The following is a 19,416-nucleotide window of genomic DNA, read 5'->3' as shown; positions in this document are numbered from 1 at the left end:
TGAAACGCAGAGAGAGAGCATGGTTGATGCTGTCTTTTGGCCACAGGATGCAAGCAGTTTGCAGTGACCCAGCAGCGAGAAACTCCAGAAATTAAATCTCTCTATTCCCACTCTCCTCTATTCCTGTTTCTGATCTTCTGTCAATGCTCTCCATTGGCTGCACCTTATTTAGGCCTTTTAAGGCACAGAGTAAGATGGAAAAGAATGGAGAGTGCATTTGGAGAGGCAAACAAAAGGTATCCAGCAGCGACTGACTAATATTTTATAGCTCGTGTGTGAAAATAAGTTAAGGAAGAACTAACAACAAAAAACAAGTCCTCTGGGGTTTGTTTGTTTGCTTGTTGTAATAAAATATATTAGAAAACTTACCACTAAGTCTGAGAAATGTGTTAGTTAGGTTTTGCTATAACAATGCAGCATCACAAACAACTCCCAAATCTCAGTAGATTACAATAATAAACATTTATCTTTTACTCTCAGGTCTACAAGTCAGTTCTGGTTCAATTACATTTGGCTAAGTTAACTGGACATGTCTCCTGGCTGAAGGTTGGGATCAGTTGTGCTTCACGTATCTTCTCATTCTGGAATTCAGGCTAAATGGCCAATGATTACATAGAGCATGGCAGCTGGTAGGTGCACAAAGGGAAAAACAGAAACCATAACATCTGTTAAATCTGTATTTTTTACTGGGATGCTTATCATTTCCACCATATTGAATCTGCCAACGGAAGACTTTTGACCAAGCCCAATGTCAATGGAGTGGAAACATCAACGTGTCGAGAAGGGTAGAGTGAATATTTTCTAAACAATAATTAATCTACTATACTTAGTAAAACTGCCTCTGAAAATATACCTTATATAGAAACACCCAGGCTTTATGACTACAAATAGATTTTTATCCCATTAACTGTTTTTTATATATATACTTTTCTTCTTATTAAAAGTATCCTCTGGGTGTGATTATGCATTCCCTGCCAATCACATTTACCTTCTATGTTACTGAAAGAAACTGTCTAGGTAAACACTGTTAACAGAAATGTTAGCCTAAAAGCACATTTATGCACCTTCACGTATAGGTATAGGTGTAGGCCTCTGTGTAATGCACCTAGAAAAAGATGAAAAGCACTAAAAGTTTATACATCACACCCTAGTAACTTATTCAAATTTCAAAGCTACTCATAGCCCTTCCTAAATCAGCAGAATTTTTAAAACATATTAAAGCTGATTTTTAAAGATTTATATGTTCAATGTTTCCTTGCTGCCCATCTACAGTTACAATGTTTTTTTCCAGCTTTATTGGGATGTGATTGGCATACAGCATTGTGTAAGTTTAAGGTATACAAATTGTTGAATTAATACACTTATTACCACTGTAGCCTTAGCTAATACTTTTATCACATTATATAACTGCCATTTCATTTTTGTGGTGAAAAATTTAACATTACTCTCCTAAAAACTTTCAAGTATGTAATACAGTATTATTAACTAAACTCACAATGCTATACATTAGATCCCCAGAACTTATATCTTCTAACTGGAAGTCTGTATTATTTGTCCAACATCTCTCCATTTCTCTCATCCCCATGGTAACCACCATTCTACTCTGTTTCTACCCGTTCACTTTTTTTAGATTCTGCATGTAAGTGATATCATACAGAATTTGTCTTTCCTTGTCTGACTTATTTCACATAGCATAATGCTCTCAAGGTCCACTTGTGTTGCTGCAAATGGCAAGATCTTCTTTCTCGTGGCTGAATAATATTCCATTACATATATATCACCACATTTTTCTACCCATTCATCCATTAACAGACACTTGGTTATTTCCCTATCTTGGCCATTGTGAATAATGCTGCAATAAACATGGACATGCAGATATCTCATCAAAATCTTGTTTTTGTTTTTGCATCTATATTTTTCAGGGGTATTGATCTGTGGTTTTCTTGAAGTGTCTTTGTCTGGCTTTTGGTATCAGAGTAATTCTAGGCTTGTAATTTTGTAATTTTGGAAATGTTCCCTCCTCAATTTTTGGAAGTGTTTGATTTTAATTTTTCTTTAAATATTTGATAGAATTTACCAGGGAAACCATCTGGTCCTGGATTTTTCTTTGTTGGGAGCTTTTTGATTACTGATTAATGTTCCTACTCATTATTAGTATGTTCGTATTTTCTATTTCTTCATGATTCAGTCTGATAAGTTGTATGTTTCTAGGAATTTATCCATTCTTCTAGGTTATCCAATTTGTCGGTGTATAATTATATATACTAATTTCTTATGATTTCTGTGTATTTCAGTTGCAATATCTCTTCTTTCACTTCTGATTTTGAGTCTTCTGTCTTGCTTAGTCTAGCTAAAGGTTTTCAATTTTGCTTATCTTTTAAAAAACAGCTCTTAGTTTTGTGATCTCTTCTATTATTTTTCTGATCTCTATTTCATTTATTTCTGCTCTGATCTTTGTTATTTCCTTCCATCTGCTAACTTTAGGCTTAGTTTGTTCTTCTTTTTCTAGTTCCTTGATTTGTAAAATTAGGTTATTTCCAAAGATAAAGAGAAGGAATCAGAGCATACTACCACAGAAAATCACCAATTAGCAAGGGCAGAAAGAGAAGGAAAAAGAAACAAGGAAACTACAAAAAAAAAGCCAAAAAATGATTAATAAGATGACATTAATAAGTCTTTACATATCAATAATTTCTCTAAACAGAATGAATTCTTCAATCACAAAACACATTGTGGCTGGCTGGATTAATAAAAGCAAGACCCAACTATATTTTGCCTACAGAAAACTCATTTCAGCTTTAAGGAAAACATGGGCTCAAAGTGAAAGGATGAAAAAAAGACATTCTATGCAAGTGGAAACCAAAAGACAACAAGGATCACTATACCTACACCAGACAAAGGAGACTTTATGCCAGAAATGGTTAACAAGAGACAAAGAAGATCATTATATAAGATAAATGGGTCTATGTGTCAACTATACTTCAAAAAAGTTAATTTCTTTTAATTAAAAAAAATAAAATTAAAAAGTTTTTTTAAAAGATAAATAGGTCGACTCATTAAGAGGATATAATCATCATAAAGGCACCCAACATGGGACCACCTAAGTATATTAACCAAATACTAACAGGTCTGAAGGACAAAATAGATAACAATACAATAATGGTAGGGTACTGCACTTGCATCAATGGGTAGATCATTCAGACAGAAAATCAGCAAGGAAACAATGGACTTGAACCATGCTCTAGACCAAATGGACCTAATGGACCTATAAAGAACAGTCCACCAATAGCGTCAGAATATACATCCTTCTCAAGCACACACAGAACACCATCTAGGATAGATCCTATGATAGGTCACATAACAAGTCTTATCAAATTAAAGAAGACTGAAATTATACCAAGTATCCTTCCAGCTACAACGGTATGTAACTAGAAATTAACAACAATAGGAAAGCTGGAAAATTCACAAAAGTGGAAATTAAATAACACACCCTTGAAAAACCAATGCATAAAGAAGAAATCAAAAGGGAAACCAAAAATTATCTCAAAACAAATGAAAATGGAGACACAATCTACCAAAATTTGTAGGATGCAGCAGAAGCAGTTCTAAGAGGGAAATGTAGAGAAATAAATGCATAAAGTAAGAACAAAAGAAAGATCTCAAATAAACAACCTGACTTTACACCTCAAGGAACCATGATTTTTTTATCTACTAATTTATGTATTATGCATGAAAGAAGGAAAATCACAAAAACCTCAAAAAGGATTTAAGCAGTTATACAGGTAAACTTATGATCCTGTTTAGGAATTTTTTTCCCGTGTGCCTGACAAAGGGTTGTGCCACCTTTGATTAAATAGTTCTGGTGACAGACAGTCACCATCTAATGTGGTAGTCTTTTGGACACTCTCCTTTTGTTTTTTAATATTTTTAAAAATATTTATTTATTTTTGAGAGAGACATAGACAGAGTGTGAGTGGGGGAGGGGCAGAGAGAGGGAGACACAGAATCTGAGCTGTCAGCAAAGAGCCAGACGCAGAGCTCGAACTCACAAACCGTGAAATCATGACCTGAGCAGAAGTCAGACGCTTAACCGACTGAGCCACCCCAGGTGCCCCTTCGACACTCTCTTTGATGGAATGTTATAGTTTACTCATTTTTTTTTAGTAAATTCTACACCAAAATGGGGCCTAAACTCATGATCCCAAGATCAAGAGTTGCATGCTCCTCCAACTGAGCAAGCCAGGTCCCCCATTTGTTTTGTTTTTTTAATTGATCCCAAATCTTCCTTTCTTCAGCTTCCTCTCAATTGTTCCTAGGTTTGTCCTTGAGAGTAAAGCAAATGCATCCCCTCTTCTGTTAGGATAGTTGCTCCATATTTGGAAACAGCTAGAATGTGTGCTACTACCCTCCCTGTCCCCCACCTCTCACTCCACCAGAGCTCTAGTCTCTTAAGACAAGGGCTCTTTCCAAAAGTCTTCATATATCAGTGTCTCCAGAACTCTTCTCACCCTGTTTGCACTCTTTTAGATTACACTAGGAAAAAAAAATATTCAGGGAGATTTAATTTTATATTTTAAATATTAAGTATTCATGGGGTGTCTGGGTGGCTCAATCAGTTGAGCGTCCAACTCTTGATTTTGGCTCAGGTCACAATCTCATGGTTTGTGAGATCAAGCCACCTGTGGGGCTCTGTGCTGACAGCATGGAGCCTGCTTGGGATTCTCTCTCTCTCTCTCTCTCTCTCTCTCTCTCTGTCCCTCCCCTGCTCACACTCTCTCTCTCCCTCAAAAAAAAAAAATTAAATAAATAAATAAATAAATATTACGTATTCACATTCACTATGCCTTCCCCAAGCATCCAACCTAAAATAACTTTCATTATATTCTTTCAGGGTATCTTGTTCTATTCCTTTATAGTACTTATCATATATAAGTGATACTTACAAATCTAATTAATCATAAATACCTAATTTAGATAACACTTTAAATTATTAAATATTTATTTAATAATTTAATTATATCTATAATAATATCTGTCTCTTCCACTGGTCTGTAAGTTCTCTGAGAGCAGGAACTATATTTATTTTGCTCACCATCTTATTTCTTGTTTTCAGCATAATCCATGCTACACAGTATATATTAATAAGTATTTATTGACTGATTCTCAGCTGTTGAATAAAATGAAATTCACATTGTGAACATAATTAAAGAAAACAGAGTGTCATTGTCTTCCTACATAGGAAAAATATCCTGGAAGAAATTAAGAAAAAGCAAATTTTGAAGAAGACAAGGGTCCTGGATTGATGGAGAAAGCAGGGGAAAACACTCCAGCATGTAGCGCTTTATCTAACATAGTAGAGAATGGTAACTGTTTACTAAAGTCCATATTCCCTTCTTCCTGGACATATGGTTAGGTTACATTTCTAAGCCTCCCTTCCTGTTAGACAACTCCTTTGCTGGTGACTAATTTATGTTCATGCTGGAACATGAACATAAGTGAGGGCTACTGCTTTTGCATTTCTGTTTTAGAAGTGTCTCCTTGCCCTTTTGTCTCTTCCCAGCCTCATCAATGCAGATAACAACAAGGCCACAAGTGGTTTATTCTCCATTTGGGGTGGAGCCACAAGTTGGAAGGAGCCTGGGTCCATTTTGGACTCCTCGGAGCAGAGCTGTCCCACTCACTTGGATTGTACATTTTCTATTACTGCATAGAAGAGACATAAACTTCTTTGCTCTTTAGGCTACATTATCAGTGGGTCTCTTCTTATAACAAGTTACCTTTGTGGGACACCTGGATGGCTCAGTAGGTTAAGCGTCCCACTCTTGATTTCGGCTCTGGTCAGGATCTCACAGTTCATGAGACCAAGCCCCACATTGGGCTCTGTGTTAACAGTGCAGAGCCTGCTTGGGATTCTCTCTCCCCCTGCTCCTACCCCGCTCACATGCACAAACACACCCTCTTTCTGTCTCAAAATAAATAAATAAACTTAAAACAAAATTTTACCCTTTGCCCTAAGACATCTGTCATTTAGAAAATGTTTGATCAATATTGCTTGAATTCACAGTATAGAGAATGACATGTGTGGCATAGTCTAAAAGAATCTAATCACAAACAGAGGAGATGAATATGCTTCAGACAAGAAGCTAATGAAGAGTAGTGAGAAATCGCTAACCAATTGTGGGAAATATTGGGGGTTATTATAAGCATATATTAAAAATATTTTTAAATAATATAAATTGTATTATTAAACTCTCATGTACCACTCCCTCAAAATGAATAAATGTCAGCATTTTTGGAACTCAGTTCAGATTTTTTTCATTTTTTTAAAGAAATAGTACCTTATAGCGGGAACTTGGGTGGCTCAGTCGGTTAAGAGTCTGACTTCAGCTCAGGTCATGATCTCACAGCTCGTGAGTTCAAGCCCCACTTAGGGCTCTATGCTGACAGCTCAGAGCCTGGGGCCTGCTTCAGATTCTGTGTCTCCCTCTGTCTCTGCACCTCTCCTGCTCGCATTCTGTCTCTCTCTCTCTCTCTCTCTCTCAAAAATAAGTAAACATTAAAAAAAAGAAAGAAATAAAATAGTACCTTATAAAAAATTACTGTCCCCTATATTTATCCTGCCTGGAGGAGGTTTTTCAACATTCCTCCTAAAGTCTGTTACCTACAGTTGAAACCCAAATAAGGACTAATCATGAGAGTACAGAGTCTATTACTCACTGGGATTGGGACGGTAAAGTTCTAATAGCAAAGACCACGATTGCATTTCTTACTTAACAAGTGCTTAACACTACTTGCTTATGTTAAAGTGGAAATTTACTAACACTGCCTAGCCATCTTTCACATTAACTACTACCACCTGTTCTCCCCTTTCTAGGCTAACAAAACTTGTGAAATTGACTTCTGACATAAGTGCACCACCCGACATTTACTACTTGTAATTGTTCTCCTGTTATTTTGGTCTATTGGTGACAGGGCATGACTTTTATTCAGGAGAATTTTTGGCATCTAGTTCAGACATTGCCCATTTATGAGGACTAAAAACTCCTAGGTGGATCCTAGCACTTCCAATACTTTATAATAAGTTTATCACTTGGTTCCTTTCCCAAAACCGGTCAATATATCAGGCAGATACAGGTGCCTGGTAAAAGCAGGGTCCTATTTTAGTATTTCTGTTTTGTTTTGTTTTGTTTTGTTTTGTTTTGTTTTGTTTTGTTTTGAATCTGAAGAGGTTTCATCTAAAAGTTGCTAGACATTTTCTGCCACAAGGAGTAGCGACATCAATTATTCCTTAGAACAGACTTCCTTTGTTTTGAAAAAACTACACGAAGGAGCCATTTAATTATATTTCCCCCAATTGTTCTGTGGATTGTTCTGTGGTGGCATGGAAAGTTGTTTGCTTACAAGGGCAGACTGGGTGAAATTAGCCCAAGAGATTTCCAGATAGTATTATTAAGCAAGAAAAGTAAGATGCACAGAGATGTGTATGATTCCATTTATGTAAAACAAATGAAACAAAAATGTGAACGTGTATAAATATGTTTTTAAGTGGCTACACGATCATAGAAAAAGTACATTAGGCTACATACACCAGACTGTGAACATGGGATGGTTTTGTGGTACAAGGAAAAGCAAAAACAGGGAAGACAAGTAACAAAATAAATAAATAAAAATAAACTTTAAAAAAGATATTTTTAGAAAAGAACACTAAAAAGTAACAGTACCATGTAATATAAGTGAAAGATTGGACTTTGCTAAACTAGTTGAAGTCATCATTTTTTCAAATATAAAAGCAATGTGGTAACAGATTTGTGAGGGTTTAGGGACATATGTGTTTTAAGATGAATATCAAAACACAAAACAATAACAACAACAACAACAACAAACCCTTATGTACACTAGTAGAAAGACGATAGTAAAACCCTCTATGACAAAAGCAAGTGCAAATTATCTCAAGTGTTTCTGTTAACAGATTTTAAAAATGCAGTTTGAGGTTACAGTTAATAGCATCTTAAGTAGAGGGAAAAGAAATGCCAAATAAAGCAGATTTGATTCCAGATCATGGGATAAAATAGGCAGGCTATAATGGCTTCTTTCAGTTATGACTTAAGATCCCTCCACCAGTGGAGCATCTAGGTGGCTCAGTCAATTAGGTATCTGACTCTTGATTTCAGCTCACATAATGATCTCACGATTCAGGAGATAAAGCCCTGTGTCAGGCTCTGTACTGACAGCATGGAGCCTGCTTCAGGTTCTCTCTCTCTGCCCCTACCCCACTCGTTCTCTCTCTCTCTCTCTCTCTCTCTCTCTCTCTCTCTCTCTCTCTCTCGTCTCTCTCTCTCAGTAAATGAGTAAGCTTTTTTTTTTTAAAGGCTCCTCCACCACAGGTATTAATGTAACCATTTTACAGATGATGAAACTGAGTCTTTGAAAGTTTTGGCAGCTTTCCTAAGATTACTCTACTTGAATTTGAGCCCATTTCACATAATTCCAAAACCCATGTACTACTCACTATCATAATAATTGTCTCACTATAGAATGATATACTATAGATTTAAAATTCATTTAGGAGCATGACATACATATCCTGTATTTGCCATGGCAGGCTATATTGTATTCCAGAGTAGTGCCACCGAGTTCTTCTTTTCTTTTGTATCAACCCAAATGTTCTCTGTAGTGCCACCGAGTTCTTCTTTTCTTTTGTATCAACCCAAATGTTCTCTGTGTTTCCATGCCCCAATATATATATATATATATATATATATATATATATATATATATCCCTAATTAGATCTGTATAGGCTCACAAACCTATATGATCTTCACACACCTCCATCTCGCTGACTTCTTCTGTCTTACTCCACTCCAGCCACTCTGGCCTCCTTGTTGTTCCTCAAACACAATAAGCATGTTCCTGCCTCAGTGCCTTTGTACTTGCTATTTCCTCTACCTGGAATAGTCTTCCTTCAGATGTCTACTTGATTCACTCTCCTCCTTCACAATGAATCTTTTCCAGATCAACTTACTTAAAATTAGAATCTTTGTGGCCAATCTGACTCTTGCTAAATGGTATCTCCTGTTTTATTTTTTCTATCACATTCATTATCATTTAATAAGTTTTATATTTATTTACTTTGTTTGATCCCTACCACAAAAATGTAAACTTCACAGGGCATTGATTTTCTCTTTTTTTTTTTTTTTTTTACTGGCATGTCACAAGCATCTAAAATAGTACTTGGAACACAATAGGTTCTCAATGTGTGGAACAAATGAATAAGTGCATTGCTGTTCTCCTTTCCAATATTCAGATCTGATAGTATGATGTTCATTAGATATGTCTTTTAAGTACCACATTCTGGTCATGCATCTCATGCTATAAATGTCTACAATTTCTACATGCCTATGATTTCTAGAGATAAAAACAGCACTGAGGGGTCAGTGGTGAGACAAGTGAGTCAATAATATTGTTGAAGAAATTGTGATTGTATAATATGAAAATATAATTTTTATCTATGCCTATACTTTACACAAAAATGAATCTAGGTAGATTATATTCATATTTTTAAGTGGTGCAAAGCTACAGTAATTCAAATTTTATGTTGTCATTAGAAGGGTAATAAACAGGGGCACTGGGTGGCTCAGTAGGTTAAGCGTCAGACAGCGGCTCAGGTCATGATCTCATGGCTCATTAGTTCAAGCCCTGCATCAGGCTCTGTGCTGACAGCTCAGAGCCTGGAGCCTGCTTTGGATTCCGTGTCTCCCTCTCTCTCTCTGCCCCTCCCTTGCTCATGCTTTGTCTCTCTCTGTCTCTCAAAAATGAATAAACGTTAAAAAAATTTTAAAAGAAGGGTAATAAACAATGTCAATATTGCAAAAAGGAATCAAACAAATTTATAAGAAAAAAGTTAAGGTTTTAGTGGCTAAAAGGGCAAGGTGTAAATAATTTATATAATGAATACACAATTTGTAAACAAACATGGAAAAACCTTCAATGAGTTAACAACAAATGCAAATGAAAACTATAATATGGTATCATCTGACATTTAGAAAGCAATGTGGTTAAATGGCTATCACAATGTTAAATGAAAAAGGCAGAATTCAAAATTGTATCTGTCATGGTTATAATTATGTATATGGACATGGACCGGAAGGGAACCCAAAAGCTAGATGTAACTTGGTCTGCTGGTTTTATGAGCATACTGAAATTTAAAGTTTATTTTCATCCCTTCCTTACCCTACCCTATCCTATGTTTTGGTATGTTGACATTTGAGGTCAATCCTCACCTGGCCAGTTTTGGTTTTATTGTTGTTGAAGTTTTAAACTGAGAAATACTAATTTTCTATCTCTGTCACACCATATTTTTTCCCAGATCATTAGGCTTTGTAGTTTTGAGAGTCAGAATAGTACAGAGGTTACAAGCACAGACTCTAGAGCCAGTCTGCCCTACTTTGAATCCTACTTTTTACTTGACCTTGGGCAAGTTACTCCAATGGCTCAATTACTTCACCTTTAAAATGGACATAATTATAGGGGTGTCTGGGTGGCTCAGTTGGTTAAGCGTCAGACTTCGGCTCAGGTCATGATTTCACGGTCCATGAGTTCGAGCCCCGCGTCGGGCTCTGTGCTGACCGCTCAGAGCCTGGAGCCTGTTTCAGATTCTGTGTCTCCTCTCCCTCTCTCTGACCTTCCCCCATTCATGCTCTGTCTCTCTCTGTCTCAAAAATAAATAAACGTTAAAAAAAAAAAAAAGAAAAAAAAAATAAAATGGACATAATAATAATCCCTCACTTGTGTGGTTTTTGCAAGGATTAAAAAAGTTCATGCATGTAAAGCACTTAGGACAGCACATAGCACTAGATAATAGTGACTATTATTATTATTTTAATTAATTAGTTAAATAATTGATTATTTTCTCTCTGTCTCTCAATATTCTCAATATTCTTGATTAGATTGAAACTCTTGTCAAGCAAGCTCGACAACCTTAAGAATCATAGGGTTCTTCCGTCTTGCACTGTTGGTGGGAATGCAAACTGGTGCAGCCACTCTGGAAAACAGTGTGGAGGTTCCTCAAAAAATTAAAAATAGATCCACCCAATGACCCAGCAATAGCACTGCTAGGAACTTACCCAAGGGATACAGGAGTGCTGATGCATAGGAGCACTTTACCCCAATGTTTATAGCAGCCAAACAATAGCCAAATTATGGAAAGAGCCTAAATGTCCATCAACTGATGAATGGATAAAGAAATTGTGGTTTATATACACAATGGAATACTACCTGGCAATGAGAAAGAATGAAATATGGCCTTTTGTAGCAACATGGATGGAACTGGAGAGTGTTATGCTAAGTGAAATAAGTCATACAGAGAAAGACAGATAGCATATGTTTTCACTCTTACATGGATCCTGAGAAACTTAACAGAAGACCATGGGGGAGGGGAAGGGAAAAAAAGGTTAGAGAGGGAGGGAGCCAAAACACAAGAGACTCTTAAAAACTGAGAACAAACTGAGGGTTGATGGGCGTTGGGAGGGAGCCGAGGGTGGGCGATGGGCATTGAGGAGGGCACCTGTTGGGATGAACACTGGGCGTTGTATGGAAACCAATTTGACAATAAATTTCATATTAAAAAAAAAAGAATCATAGGGTTCTTTGCCAGGAGTCTGTTGTTTTCAAACTATAATTAATGGTTCAGGTAATGACAAATCTGATCTCTAATGCCATCTTTGTACTATCTAACCACAGAACACAGTCAGGCAAGTCACAGTTTCTCCAGGTGGCAGAACAGACTCGAAAGGGTTGGGATCTGGAGCTAAACCACCAACCATGTGGGACAGACAGAGGAAGAACAGATCCCTCCCTAGGTACTAGGAAATTAAGTCTTAACATTTGCTGAAATACGTGTCATGTTCCAGTTATTGTGCTAAATCTAAAAGCAGAGTAGTCGGTAAGAAAAGCCATTGCTTTCATAGAGGGTAAAGACAAACATCAAATAATCGCAAGTGCAATAAGTGCTGCTCAGAGATCCAGGATTCTAGGGGAGCTTACAGTCTGACAAGCGGATATTCCAACCACATGATCACAGTCAACAGAACACAGGTTGATCCAGCATAGGCTGCTGTCAAAGTGAGTGGCAGTATCTGGCAATAAGGAATACATAGCAATTATTACTCAAAACTACAGGGGGCATGCTGGGACTCTTTATTCTGGAAGTTCCTGCCACCAGGCAACATCAAGGAGAGAACTCAGATACTCAGAAGATTAAAACAGATTGGCACATCCTGAAAGGAGGTGAAAAGAATGTACCGTATTCTAGAACTCCAAGTAACTCAGTATGGCTGGAGCCCAGACAGGAGGAGCGCTGGGAAGGGAGGCAGGAGCAGCAAGCAGGGACTAGATCTTGAGAGCATTTTCATACCACATGGTGGACATCTGCCAAAAACCTGCAGCCTGCTGGTTGGGGAGTACTATCAGGCTCAGTTCTCTTGCTCCTTTCCACCTAACAATAGCACCACACTGAGCCTCTGCCAGTGTGGAGAGAGGCGTTTTCTAGCCGCCACATTAACCCAAATGGTCCAAACCCACATTCGGAAGGACTTGTAACTAATATGGGCTGTACAGTTGCACCTGAGAGCACAAACAAGGGGTAAGGCTCTCTTTTCCTTCTCTCTCTTTCTTCCTCCCTCTCTCTCTCTTTCTCTTTTTCTCTCTCCTGCTTTTTTAGGTTAAAGTCCAACAACTTCTTTTCTAATGAATAAATAGCTCAATGTTTATTTTGCCTTTTCCCTCCTATGTCCAAGGGAAATGATAACATAGTCCTTAATTTTTCTTGCTTTGAATGGGGTTTGCTGAAAGGGGGTACTAGTGTCAGTAGGTGGCAGCATGGAAGGAAGCTCTGCTGGGAATTCTCCATCCAAAGGGAAGAAACACCCACATGCCTACAGAAAAATAAAATAGGCCTTTTTATCTCATCTGTGAGTTCTTTCTCTGTGATCGTTTTTCTTGGAATCATGCTGATATTCACTTTGTTATTATTTTAAAACTATATAATTTTGGAACTATATTTGTGCTATAAACACTACATACTTGTACCACATAGATTACCTTTATGAAATAACTTCACATTTATAGAAGATTTGGCATTCTACTCTAAGAAAAACTTTCTCTCCTGCTTGTTTGCTTATCTCTGTATGGACTTGTGTATTCCTATTTTGTTCAATGCGTTGTAGTGTGTTACTGTCCTTACTTTTATGTGCAAAATGAACCAGACTTGGCCAGTGGGGATCCCTTCAAGCTAGCTTCTATGTCCTTTGACAAGTGTTTATAATTGTTTGAGCATTTCCTTACTCTCTTGAACAACAGGTGATCCTAAATCATCTTGCATTTTCTTTGCCTCAGCTCTGGTACCAACCATTTCCAACAAATACTGGTTCCTTTTAGCAAATATCAATATTTAGAAACCAAGATCTAGGCACTCATCATGTTCATTTCTACTGAGCTGTCATTGCTTCTAAGCTCTCTCAGAGAACAGAGCTAGGAAATATATGCATGTATACACATAGACATACAAACACACACACATTTATATTTATCTCTATATGTATCCATGTATGTATATTTTTTAAACTCATTAGTTTACATACCAATACTTTTAATTCCAATTCAGCACTTCAGGTTCTCTCCGGCCTTCCTCTTTCCATATCTGTAAACTCTTTCTCCAACAGTGAGAAACCTGACTCACATGATCCTCAGTGTGTTTATTTATTTGTTCAATCTACCTGTATGTAATTGATCTATCTACCATGTTGGTTGTCTGCTTAGCCCCAGGCACTGCCATTTCCACAGCAACTGCCTCTTTCAGAGGAGGAGAATGGATAGAAAGAGTGGCTTAATGAGAGGAAAAGAAAAATGGAAGAAAGGAAGGAAGGAAGGAAGGAAGGAAGGAAGGAAGGAAGGGCCAGTTCCATCTTAAAGCTTCCCACCTACAGATTGTTCAAAAAACCAAGGGCTTACTCAAAGGCAAGGGTTCAATAGTGTTTCCAAATGCCAAATAGGGAAAGAAACAGAGTCTGATCAGCATTCAACTGTCTGTGCTTCTTGCAGTAACTCAAAGTTTCTGTCAATAATAATCTCAGAGAGTCCTACAGAGGCTTTTCTACAGACACTGTGATTATGGTTGAGGGTATTGCTGCCATTGCCATAGTACTGTCCCTATTTGGGCTCCACAGTTATATTTCTTCTAATTTATACTCACACACCTGTCCATGATCAACCACCATGTCATAATATCTGTGTTAAAAGGAGCCTACACACAGTGCTGAGACCAACCCTTCCCCATGGAAGCTTTTATATTGAAAGCTAAAGCTCTTAGAGACCAAATACAAAGACACAAATACTTCTATGAGGAGTTATCAGGCCTTTATCCTCCCTAGAAAGATCTTGATATTCTTTTTAGATAAAAACAGTGATAATTTCTGGCTTTTTCAGGATAGTGATGGTGCATAACAGGATCTGCAATCTACAAAATTCCGGGGCACACATACTTTTATTTAAGAAAAGGTAGGAAATTACCTTAGAGACATATGTGAAATATGAATATTTTATCACACTTAGAAGACCTCAGCAAAATTCCAATATATGAAGATATTCTTCACTTCCTCTTAGAGAACTTGTGGCACCCTGTGATGATAAATCTGAATCCCTCCTTAGATAATAATTCATCCCCTTTATAGAAATCTCTAGTCCAGGTAGTAGTAAGCTTTCCTCAACAACATCACATTCAAGCCAACTTTAGAAATGCTCCTTTAAAGTCCAGAAGCTTAATTTCTGGGCCAAATCTGTCCAGAATGGATCAGAATAGTACCCAACTGTCCACCAACCATAGAAATGAGAAATAAATGATAGTATATTCAAAAGCAAAATATTACACAGCAGTGAGTGTACTACAACTATGCAGCAGCACTGCATCTCACAAACATAACCAAACGTGAAAGTAGGCATCGTGTATGATTCTGTTCCTACACGATGTCTACTTTCATGTTCAAATATAGACAAAACAAGCTAATGGTGCTACAAGTCAGAATTGTAGTCACTTGTGGGGGAATAGCTAGAAGAGGGCATAAAGGGGGTTTCCAGAATTCTAACACTATTCTGTTTCTTGATCTGGGTCCTATCCATTCTGTAAAATTTCATCAAGCTATACACTTAAAATTTATATATTTTTACTGTGTATATTAAATTCAATCAATATATATTTATGCCTCAAAGGCTCATTGAGTGAAACACCATTGATCCTTAAGGAAGGATCCAGAAATTTTCAGGGAAAAAAGACCATTCTTAGGTCACTTTCTAACATCTTCAGGAAAGGTCAGGATTGTTTTAAGTCCCCTGGTTATGACAGTAGGCTTCTCTTCTGTCTCCACACCTGCTTACTCTGACTGACCTTAGCCCCATATATTTGAATCAGACCATGTGGGTACCATTTTGTGACTAGAGGATTTTTGGAGGTGAGTGAAACTCCATGTTTTATACATATATTTTGAGAAGGCTGACTCTCCCAAAGTCAAATTTGCCAAAATTTTTTTAATGTTTATTTACTTTTGACAGAGAGAGAGAGAGAGAGAGAGAGAGAATGAGCGGGGGAGGGGCAGAGAGAAAGGGAGACAATCCAAAGCAGGCTCCAGGGTCTGAGCCCCAATGAGGGGCTCGAACCCACAAACTGTGAGCCGTGACCTGAGCCAAAGTTAGACGCTTAACCTACCGAGCCACCCAGGTGCCCCAAATTTGTCAAAATTTAATTGAGAGCCTACTGAACATCAAGTCACATTCAAGGCCTGGAGACTACTCATGCTGAGGTGGGGAAATCCAGTCATGACAGGTAAACATCTCTAGAAAGTAGGAAAATTTAATGATCTTCTTTAAAATGTTGAATTTAAGATTTCAAAGATCCAGAACCAGAAATCTTGAGCTGATATCCCATTTCTCAGTCTTAAGTAGTAGATAGTTTTGAAAGCTCCCCATACCCAAAGTGGTTCTTTGCCCTTCAAAATGATGTGAGCCTGTAGCCACATTTAGAGCTATGGGACTTAAATTGGTAGGGGAAATTGGATTTTTGTTGCTTTGGAGAAGAGAGAAAAAGACAAATAAAATGTGTGTCTTTATGACTTACTTTTCCATAGGATTCAAAAGATGTTAATCCATAAATTTGTGAACTCCCCATTTGGCTCTCTGGGAACCAATCTAATCTTAAGGTAACATATATGTAACTATTCCCTATGCACAATGAAGATATGCAGCTATTGAATATATTCACAGCAGCATGTCCCTGGAATAGTTTCAGGTTGATGTCTGGCTCTGCTTATTCTTACCGTTATTATCAGCACACCTATTCATACCCCAAATCTTGCTCAACTGATTTAAAGACACTTTCTAACTTTTTTTCATTGCTTCTATGTCATCTTTGCAGTTTTTTTCCTTTTTTAATTATTTGTGAACACTCCTTAGTCTCAGCCCAATTCCTAAAACTGCCACAATATCCAACTAACAATTTTCATTTTTTCCTCACATATTTTTTCCAAAATACATCATAACAAGTTATCCAAGACTTTAACCAAGTTATATTCTTGCATTCTTGGCAACTGAATCATTGAAAGAATGAGTCTGATAATCATCCCCAATGACATTTTTATCAGGGCTTTCATAAAATAATCCCTATATTGGAGCAATAAATAGTTTATTTGAATTTTTCTTGAAAAACAAATTATATTTAGAATGGTTCTGTAATCTGTGTACTTTTCCTAAGAGACTCCTTCTAGGTCTTTCTTTGTTCATCTCGTGACCAATAATATCCACAAATATAACTACCACCTAAGCAACTCAGGTATTTTATAAGCCCATAAAAAGGTAAAAGAACCTTCAGAATGTGTGTATATTTTCAAAGTCATTAGATTAATCTAGAAGTATCATCTGAAGCAGAATTTTGTTTAGGAATCAGGATGTGTAATTTTTAACACCGAGAACATATGCTCTCCTTTTTTCTTCCCCTCTTTATTTCTCCACTACTGTGATTCTTCCCTTCATTTGAACAGCTTCTAAGCTCTTTATTCTAAGATTGTGCCCTGTTTTTGCTTTTCTTTATTAATCTTACTACTCAAAATCTGAAAGTAGGATTCAGTAAACTTTCTAGGTGAAACCAAAGGGGACGTTTGTCAAACTTGGCACCCTCTGGTTTAAGGTCTGTATCATGCCGCTGATACTTATAGTTTCCAACCTCTGTTGGCTCCTTTACAATCTAATGCCCTGTAGTCTCTACTTACTTTCTGGCATAGGAAATCTCTCCTCTTTCCTTACAGATAACATGGTAAATGGTTTTGAAGCTTTTTCAAATGAGGAAAGTGATGGCACTAAAAGTTGCATTGATCGTATACTATTTTATAGTTTATGAGATAGTTTACGGGATTGTTAGAAATAAATGACAGGCCTCCTAATTCCCAATCCCTATGTCTGGAAAGAATTTAATACTATTGTCTTACTCTCATTTTACTTAGTTTTAAGATTATCATCTACTAATAATAAGTGTAACTGTTCTCCCATTAATGATGGCAATATAAAGTCTTCCTTCCAAATAATTTATTTAAGTAAAAATGCCATTACATTAAAGAAACTTTAAATAAATAATAGCAAAGGTGATATGAGGATATGGCAAAAATCGTGAAAATCAAATGACTAAAGTTTGGGAACCATCACTATTTGGGAAACTATTTGGGAAACTATAAAGACTGATGTAGAATGATGGCAGGGCAACCGAAAGTCAAATGTCATTTACTCTGTTCTCTAGATGGTACTTAATGATTCCCGTGCTCTCTTATGACATCAGTTGAGGTCATAATGGCAAGAGACAATCCCAGGCTTTCCGCTTGCCTGACTCCAGCCAATAGCTGACTGGCAATTAGAGAAGCAATCCTATCACACGTTTGGAATAGTCAGAAAATGTGCTGATAGGAGCCAATCAGAGCGACAATCTTCAGGCCCTATAAAAAACATAAAACTGACCCAAGAAAAGAAATAGGTAAGTTGGCCAGTATCAGGGAGCATAGATTTGCATGCTACCTCACCCCTGAGGCACCAGTCTCTGATTTTTTTTTTTTTTTTTTTTTTTTTTTTGGCTCTTTCTAGAAACTAGATGTGAATCCTGGGCAAGTGTACAACAGTGACAGAAAGAGCACTATGCTCTGGGTAACCCTAAAAGTTTACTAAGGACACTGTAAGGTGGGAACCATCTTTGCTTGGTATTTATGGTATTTCTATTATAGCAAATATTCTTTTTAGCTAAAAAATGATAAACATCTTGTTTAAGTGGCAAGTAGTTGGGATGGAAGTTTTGTTTTTGGCAAAGCCATAAATGGGGGGGACAGGGCTAGGGAGACTGACACAAAGATCTTGCCCTAAACCCTTACAGGGGGACAGAAGTTAGAAGAGGAAGCTCATGCTTTTGTTTAAGAAAAATTTATAGGAACAAAAATTATAGCAATATTTATTAACTTTAGGAAAATTTTAAAACTTTTATAAGCTTCAATGTCTTCATCTGAAAATAAAGAGAGCAATAACATACCTCATACTAATTATTGTGCAGATTACATGAGATAATGAATATAAATCACCAGGTCACACTAATGCTCCATAAATGTGACTTCTCCACGAAGGCAAAAGAACTGAGGTCAAGATCTGAATCTTACCAGTTATGTAACCATGGGTCAGTTTATTTATTTATGACTCAAAATTTTCCAAAATGTATATGAGGCAGATTATAAAAATTCCAAATAACAAAATAGTATACATAAAATTTCAGAATCAGGGAAAATATAAATTGGAATGGAAAACCAAGTGAAAAGAAAAAATATAACATATATGTTCAGACCATTAAGTCTTTTAACAAGTACTAATGTGTACTAAAGTATAAAATTAGCTCTGGGCTTCCTAGCAACCCGAAAGAAGATGGGAAAATGTTTGAACAAAATATCCCTTCATTCTCCATGGGGAAGAAAAATATCAAATGCTCATGACAAACGTGTTTTCGAAGCTTTAGTCTCCTCATCCTTAAAATAATAAAAAATATTATCTAGCTTTCAGGTTAGATGTTGAAGACTAAGTGGAATAATGTATATGAAAAAGTACTTTTAAACTTAATGTGCTATATAAATGTTATTTATTATTCCATATACTTTATCTAATAGAGCAGGCTTCTCACACTTTGGGATCTTCTCTTAAGTTACTGAGCTAAATTACTTTTACCATAGGAATATCTAGCATCTCCAGGTACCATTCTAATTATTTACATGTATTCAATTCCTCTTGACAATAATAGTAGCTGATATTTTATTATCCCAAATCAGATGAAGAAATTGGGACACAGAGAGGTTAAG

At 36.7% G+C, this 19,416-nt stretch overlaps 1 protein-coding gene across 1 annotated transcript in view; it reads left to right on the top strand.

Moving 5' to 3' along the window:
• The first annotated feature begins 17,958 nt into the window (after nucleotides 1–17,958).
• The window catches only part of EPC1 (enhancer of polycomb homolog 1), a 105,046-nt gene continuing 103,588 nt past the window's right edge, over nucleotides 17,959–19,416 (top strand). The window contains exons 1-2 of the mRNA XM_007092758.3: nucleotides 17,959–18,062; nucleotides 18,170–18,262. The gene's annotated coding sequence lies outside the window, so the exon portion shown is untranslated. The remainder of the gene's footprint in view (nucleotides 18,063–18,169; nucleotides 18,263–19,416) is intronic.

Source organism: Panthera tigris, chromosome B4 (genome assembly GCF_018350195.1).
Source record: "Panthera tigris isolate Pti1 chromosome B4, P.tigris_Pti1_mat1.1, whole genome shotgun sequence".
NCBI classification, from domain to species: Eukaryota; Metazoa; Chordata; class Mammalia; order Carnivora; family Felidae; genus Panthera; species Panthera tigris.
The sequence above is the reverse complement of the archived record's forward strand: the minus strand, read 5'-3'. Positions and strand labels throughout refer to the sequence as shown.